The sequence below is a fragment of the Arvicanthis niloticus genome, chromosome 14 (assembly GCF_011762505.2).
Source record: "Arvicanthis niloticus isolate mArvNil1 chromosome 14, mArvNil1.pat.X, whole genome shotgun sequence".
Taxonomy (NCBI): Eukaryota; Metazoa; Chordata; class Mammalia; order Rodentia; family Muridae; genus Arvicanthis; species Arvicanthis niloticus.
In genome coordinates this window covers 53,946,864-53,955,344 of record NC_047671.1, presented here as the reverse complement: position 1 = coordinate 53,955,344, position 8,481 = coordinate 53,946,864, and positions in this window count along the sequence as shown.

The following is an 8,481-nucleotide window of genomic DNA, read 5'->3' as shown; positions in this document are numbered from 1 at the left end:
TTTAGAGTCAAGCACTGGGTACAGAAATAGCAAACCTTGAAAAGTAATTGTTTACAAGCATAATTCTAAAATAACTACAAGCTTATTGGAAGACTGGAGTGCTTTTCAAACTACAAAAGTGAATACACCAACAAGTACCTTGCAGAAAGTAGGATGCTAGGGAAACCTAGAAGATGACTCCACTGAAACTTTGACTGTCATTGTATCCCCCTGGAGTGTTTGGGAGGGAAGAGTGGGAAATGCGTGGAAAGGGCAGGTGGCTAAGAACAAAGAGAAGAAAAGCAATTTAGCAAGTTTCCCTGACTATTCATGGTCAATGTTTTCCTGTCAGAAAATACTGACAAGAAAGTGTGGGGTGCAGTAGTCTGGGTGTGAGAGAGGAGGCCCGGGAAGTTGTCTCTCTAGTTTGAACCCATGAAAGACTGGTCAAAGGGATTTCACAGGAGATCTTTGCCATCGGGCCCCCAGTCGCTACCAAACCAAAGATTACCAAGATCCATCCCAGCAACTTGTCAGAAGTTGAATCTTGGTCTGGAGAGATGGCTCAGTGGGTCTGTCACCAAGCCTAAGGACCTCCATGGTCATTCCAGTCTGCAAAGCCCTTGCTGCACACACATGAAGACCTGAGTTCAGATCCTTAGAACCCCTGAAAAAGGCAGGTAAGGTGGTGAATGCAACCCCAATGCTGGGGGAACAGAGACAAGCACATTTTCCCAGAGCTCCCCGGCCAGGCACTCTAGCTAAATAAGGGGGTACCAGGCTCAGTAAGAGTTTTCTCTCAAAATTAAATAAACAGAGCGGATGAGCCCCAGCGCCTGCCCCAAGGGTCTTGCAGCACGGGGTGGCTTGCACCACTATGATGAACAAATATGCGATGGAGAGGTGAAACAGATAGAAACATCGAGCCCTGTGGAGAGAGGTGAACTGGGAGACATGGCAATGACTAGTGAGAGAGACAGCTGAGGTTCACATGCCTGCCCTCTTTGCCCAGTAGGGTCTGTGGGATGGTTGGTAAGTCTGGAGCTTACCCAGATGCAGACTCAACCCCGGAACACGACGTGTGACTGTGGGATCCCCCTGGCTCTAAGCAATGAGAGGCCAGAGATGAGGAAAGGTTTACTTTCTGGATTGAACCACCTCCAAGAAGGATCACCCGTGGTCTGTGACGTAACTGGAGGCCATCTTGGTGTCTATGGTCCGCATGAAGCCTGAGCTCCGTGTGGACATTTGTGGTCTGTGCTGTTGACTGATGCCTTGGTGATGTCCTTGGGCTTTGCGGCCTCATGGAGTCATGCTGATGTGAGCAGCCTGTGCAGCCGCCTGAGGCTATGTTGAGGCCTTAGGTCCATTTAGCTGCTGAGGGCCATGAGTGAGTTGGTGCTAATATGGCCAGAGACCATGCTGATATCTGAGGCCAGTATTACCACTGACACACATGAGGATGTCGGATGTCAAGGCTTCTTCCTGAAGCCATGTTGATATCCACAGGCATAGGAGAGTTGGCCCCACACATTATGGCTGAGGCAGGGGCCCAGCGGTGGTATGGGCAGCAGAGTGGCCTCAGCCCTCCACCATGCTGGCTGCCTGTGGTGTCAGCACTAAAGGGCTGACCCTGCTCCTCTCTGGCCTCTTCAGAGCTCTCCTCAGTTGATGGCTTCTGGTGTGGATGCAGAGAAAGACTCATCCTCCCTTGTGAAGCTGGCCCCTAGGAGTGTGAGCATGTTCCAGTGAGTATATGGACAACACAAAATAGACTAATTTTTTATTTCCCCCACCCTGCCTGTGTTTGCAGGGGTTGGGTGGGTCTCAGAGGAGGAGCTCCAGGAGGACTGGGAGGTAAGCATGATCAGGTACATGATGTGAGACTCAAGTAATCAATAAATAAACATATTTCTTCAGTCACATAATAAATAAATAAATGAATTAATTAATAGATGATAGATGATTGATAGATGATAGACAGACAGACAGACAGACAGACAGACAGACAGACAGACAAATGAGATATAATGCTTGTCATATTGCAGCTCACTCTGAACTGAAACATTTACATTAGGGGTGGAGGTTGGGGTTCATAAGACTCAAGAGATAAATGAATTTTACACCTCCCTCAAAGGAAAGAAGAAGCTTTGAACACCACCATTCCCTCCCCAGCTTGATAGCACTATTAAACAAAGGCTGCAGAAGGAGACTCTGCCCAACCAAGCAGTGGGGAAGAAAGTTCTTGGATACATCAAGCCGCTCACAGTGTGTGCAGAGTGTTCCATGGATGTAGCCTTCCTGAGTTGTGAGATAACTTGGTGTGGGTTTTCTGTGATGGAGCTGCTTTTCAACATCCTGCTCTTGTAAGTAACCCCAATAGGAACTCATCAGTCTACCAAGTTGGACACTGATGCAATCATTACTTCACTCTGTCCTGCGTTGCTTTTCAGGGATAAATGAATGTGTGTATATTGTGTCTTCCCAGGAAAAGTTATTTATGACTTCTGGCCTACACACACACACACACACGCCCATAAACATCTAAACACACACAAGCACATATACATATACACACATTGCTTCTACATGGACACAATTACCCTAAGGTGTCTTTTGAAAACCAGGACAATTTTGGTTTATTTAAATATTAGTTTTTTCAACATCGAAATCATAGATACCGGGTGACTGATATTTAAGAACACTGGGCTCAAAATCTTAGTCCAGTCATCTATTATGTTCCAGAAAACAGTTATAACACCACCATTCAAGAAGCATCCTTGAGTTCCTGCTAGGTTCTAAGGGATGGCGTTAACTACTTAAGGGTAGAAAAGATTTCACACCAGGTCACCTTGCCAAGAGCTTTAGCAATAGCTGTTTCATGGTTGCCTGACTACTGTTTCCTGTTCACTACTGTCTCCTGTTCACTACTGTCTCCTGTTCACTACCGTCTCCTGGTCACTACTGTCTCCTGGTCACTACTGTCTCCTGGTCACTACTGTCTAGCCTGCAGAATGTACAGTTGGCCTGCTCTTTTTGAATCATGACATGACTTGTTCTTTCACAAGATAAAGGCCATTTGTAGCCTCAAAGTGGCCACAGTCCAACTTTTTAACTTCAACATTTGTTTCTCTCCTAAGCATGCAGTTTAACCAATCAGACCAAAGTCTCTTCTGGTCCATTACCAGTCAGGAAACAGTCTCTTGCCTTGTACAGGAAAGTCTCAAACCTCAATTGTGGGACCTAATGAATCTTTACTGGAACAGTGAATGATGAGGTCTTGAGGAAACATTTGTCCATCATAAAAATGCCTGTAGAAAACACATGGTGACAACCTACTATGTGCCCAGATGTTGCCAAATCCTCCTGTGAGAGAAGCTCACCCCTAGTTGAGAAAAAAACTGACTTACACTATCAGAATCAGATCTTTTTCTTGAGGAGGAAGGGGGCTCTCTTGAGTCATGTGGATTGTACAGAGTAGGTGCAGGCCCCTGAATAGAATTGAGGTTTTCTTTAAAAGGAGACAAAAAATGAAGTAGACAATGTCTTTATCTTCAAGGCATTTGTGAGCTTAGAGGACGGAGAAAGAATCAAAACCAAAGATTTGATTAGTATAAGACAGTTACAACATTCTCCTCTGGACACATTGTGTACAGCAAGCCTGGACTCAAACTAGGCTTCACTGACAGTTCCATGAGGAGCCAATGCCTAAGCTGAATTCATGAAAAAAGAAGGCTCAGGTAAACTGAGGAAGAGGGAGAGGCAGATCAAGCAAGGGTGGCAGGGCAGGAAGGCTCATAAGCTTAGAGATTCTGCAGCTGGTGACACCCAAGCGTCATGAGAAAAGGAGAACCCTAGGTTAGAACTTGACTCACACACTCCGTCCCTGGCTGCAAGCACCAAGGAGTATTCCATCACAGAGTAGACCAGAATGGCTGCAGGATTGTCTCTCCTGGAAAATTGATTCTCATATACACCCTCATCCATCCCAATGCTTCTCATATGTGTATTCCTGTGCCGGTGTTTCAGTGGGTGTTTTGCTTGGAATCTTAAATTCCAGGCAGAAGGCTATATAGAGAATGCTTAAAAACAGATCTATGAGACTTTGGATAATTATATAATCTTTTTGTCTGCATTTCCACAGCCTTCAGTTAAGGTTGATCCCACAGAGTCACATATGTGACATTGTGGGCTGTGTTTGACATATAGTTAGCATTGCACACATGGTAACAGTAAGCCTTATAGATAAGTTGCTAGAATAACTATTAGATGACATATCATGTCCTTCTCTGGCCTCAGCTCTTGTCTTCTGATGAGAATGAATGATAATGCTTCTCCCCACAGCCTCACTACTGCACACACTTTGCATCTTTCCCTCAGCCCTTTCTTCAATTTGCTGCTTCTTGCTTTCTCCAAAGTTTAGCTTAGATGCCCAGTGTGGAGAGTCACTCCTGCAACCTTAACACTATGGAGGCTGAAATAGATACTGAGTTTGAGGCCATCTTGCAAACATAGCAAAACCCTACCTCAAAAACAAGACGAAAAGGGTTAGGGAGATTCCTCAGCTGTACAAGCACAAGGACCTGATTATGAGTCCACAGCAGCTATATAAAAAGCTAAGTGCTCTGCGGAGGGAGGCAGAAGCAGGAAGCTCCTGAGGCTTCCTAGACAGCTAACATAGCCAAACAGGTGAATTCCATGTTCAGTGAAAAACTGTCTCAAAAAGTAGGATGGAGAGCGATTGAGGAAGAGATTTGACTTTGACCTCTGACCTCCCCATGCATCTACATGTACACACACACATGAGCATGGATGTGCATAATACACACAAAACAGAACAGAGATTTTACCTTAGAGGTTGAGGAGTATAGCTTAGTGAAAGTGTTTAGCATGTACATGTCTGGATTCAATCCTTGTTACTTCTACACACACACACACACACACACACACACACACACACACCAGTCTGTATCTTTTAGGAATATACCATTGAGCTCCTGGTCCAATTTAGAAAGTTTCTGTGCTCCTACATGCAGAACTCTATGCTGGTCTTTATCAGATAATGTAGTAACATTGACTTTATTTTCTGTCTTCTGCACAGGAAGCAGAAGACACCGTTGTTGATTGCCTTCCTAATATCCTTTGTTTCTTTCTTCATTGTTAATGACACACTGACTTTTTCCCTTGTATTGTTTTATGCCTCCTATAACCCACACATCCAGGTAAGAGAGTTTTGAGAAGTAGATCCTAATTATTTAGTGACTTGACAGCCTCGATTTTGACAATAGACTAGAGAGGATGAGAATGTTATGAGAACTCAACCAACCCAACTGAAGGTGGAAAATCATATTGCGTACTCGAGTTACAAAATTCAAATGCAATCCTTATCACAATATAAATCAAGCAAAAACCTAACCAGAAAGTGGCATAGAATGCTTTCTTCCCTCAAGAAACATTATTTCCGAAGTATTTTTGAGTATGGATATGAATATGGAAGAGGGCTAGAATTGAAGGAGTGAACTAAATTAAAATAATATTTGGCAAATTCCAGTGAGTAATTTGTGAATGACTCAAATTAAGCTGGAGAGCCAGGGAAAGAAGGGAGTATTCAAGTTAATTGTGCAGGTGGGCTTGCAGGCTTCCTTAGGGTCTTGACGCAGCACAAGAGCCTAGCTGGATGGGAGGCTAAGATGGCACCAGGAGTCAGGCTTTGTTTCTGCTAGAATGGCAATGGCCTTTCCTGAAACTCAAAACACAGGAAGAAAATGAATTTGGGCAGAAGAATTAGTAATTAGTAATGGAGTTCATTCTGTGCCTGTTACATGTATAACCTACAATGCAATATTCTAACCTCTAGCCTAAAGTAAGGTTCTTACCAGTGTCTCCTTTATCCTCACATTTCCTTTCTGTTGAGGGGTGAATAATATCTCCTACAACTTTATATGCTGAAGTCCAGATCCTAGTAACTCAGACTATGACTTCTCAGAGAGGTCTTTAAAGCGATAATTAAGGTCAAATGAGGTCATACGGTTGGACCCTTTTCTAAGGGCTAAGTGACTTTTCCTTTAAACAAGAAACATCTAAGGCACAGACATAGACACAGGCAGAGGGAGTAACCCATGAAAACAGGATGAAAAGAGCTATCTATCTACAAGGCAAAGAGATTCCAGAGAAGCCAAAGTAAGTATTGTGTTGATTTTGTATTAGCAGAATTCTAAGAACATAGGTCTACTGTCTAAACTATCTATCTAGTCTGGGGTATTTTGTTAACTCATGCCAACTCTCACAGACTAACAACACACTTTCCTTGCATCAAATAGACACAAGAGCAAAGGGCCTGTGACACACGGTTGTTATGAGAATTGGGCTCTTGTACAGTAGAAGTCACTGTCATTTTAACACACTAAGGGCAAAGTTTTGTCCAACCTTCAAAGCCTTAAATGTGTTTGTGAAAGGAGCCGTTGTGGAGGCGCCAATGAAATTCATGGTTTGTGGTTCTCAGGACAGCATTCCAAAACACAGAAGGGAAAGGAAAATAACTCACAACTGCCCCTGTCTACAGCTTCCCCGGTGTATTTACACAGCTGCTGAGAGGAGCTCAAAGGAGAATCTCAGCTTCACCACTGAGACACACTGAAAACACTCAGAAAGTGCCCTCCTTGAGGGGGATTCAGTTTGTCTTGAAAAATGACACAAGATACCAAGAACTGAGTCGTTGAGGCCTTTGGTGAAAAAGATGCAAAACTTGACAAAATGTGAATGTGGATGCATATCGCTAAAGAGTTTAGTGCCACTGTTCCATGAAATTAATGAAAAAAAAAGTACTTAAAATTTAAAAAGTAAATGGAAGAGGTAAGAACTTTGAAGATCCTAGTATCATAATCTTTTATGTTGCCCAACATCTGGGAATAGTTGGAATTCCCTGGAAAAGTCAAGTTAGTCCTGGAGGGGAGAGTTGGGGGAGGGGCTGCTGTGGAAGCAAAGAAATGAGAGGAAGTGAGAAAAAGAAGTCTCAGAAGAAAACTGTCTGGCTATCCCACCATACAAGATCAAACATTGAAAGCATTCAATTTTATCCTCTTCTTGCCTTAAAACCGATATAAATTATGGTGTGAAAATTTAAAGTAATACTAGTGCTTAATGCTATTCTAAAATACATAAAGGGAAATTATTTTAAAATCCCAGCATCTGGTATGTGTGTCTGTGTGTGAGTGTATATGTATGAGCGTGTGTGACAGTGAATGTATGTGTGCTTGTGTGTGAGAGTAGTGAGTGCATGTGTGAGTGTGTGTATGTGGACTAATTTTTTTTTTTTGACAAAGAATTTTCTACCTTGCTTAAGTTTGGAGTTTTAAAGTTGATTAAAATAGTGAATGAGTACTTCCCACAGCACTGGGGAAATGCCAAGGTACACTCAAAGACGCTAGCAACTGTATTCTGTAATAGTCGGGCACTCTCTGTTTTATCAATCATGTAGATTAACCAAAAAAAAAAAAGAAGAAGAAGAAGAAAGAAAGAAAGAAAAAGAAAAACCTGTCTATATTTGCATGTCCTCTGGTATTGGTCTGTAATTAGAATGACAATAGGTCTATATGGAATCAAAATTTGAAATTAACACAAGGACCCGACAGTTAGGCAAGGTCCCCTCCTATTAGTGGACATAGCCTCAGAATCCAGGGTTCACTACAGCTGAGATATGGAGGGTTAGGACCCTTTCATTTAAGTGCTTCTTCATCTGCCCACTGAATGTGGTATTACTTTGCTTTGGAGGCAGAGATAGAAAGAGTTGTCCAAGAGATAGACAACTGATTGGATGACAGAGATTCTTTGCCATTAGGATGAGGAGACAACTTATCAGCATCAGCATCCTACTGCTGCTCCTCCTCCTCCTCCTCCTCCTCCTCCTCCTCCTCCTTCTCCTCTTCCTCCTCCTCCTTCAAATATTTAAGGTTATTACCCTCTTCTCTTGTGGAAAAACCCTTCTAAGATCTTAAGACATCAGACAGTGTGATACCCTGAGAATTTGTGGAAACACACATGCAAAGAATAATAAAAGGCATGTGTTTGTGTATGTGTGTGTGAATAGTAGCATCACATGTTTGTTACACTTCCTTTTAACTTTTTGTCTTTATTGTGTGTCTTAGAACCTATGAAACCATATCTCTTTATTCCCATTTCAAGATGAGAAACAGGCAGAAATGAAATGAAAAGCTCTATTAAGGATCACAGCTTTCTCCAGCAAAGCTGCGTGGGCAGTCTGAATCCTGAGTAAGCTGCATTGCTTTCCACAAGAGCATGAATCTCCCCAGAAAACTGCTTTCAGACAAAGCATCCTCCATGAGCAGACACTTTAGGACAAGACATGGACTCCTCATATTATCACTTAACCTACATTCTAACATCAGGGTTCATATTTCACAAATGAACAAACCTGGGTAGGGAGAGGGTAAGCCACCAGACCCCAGTGTTCCTTGATATCCTCAGGAGTTGGGGGCTGATTCC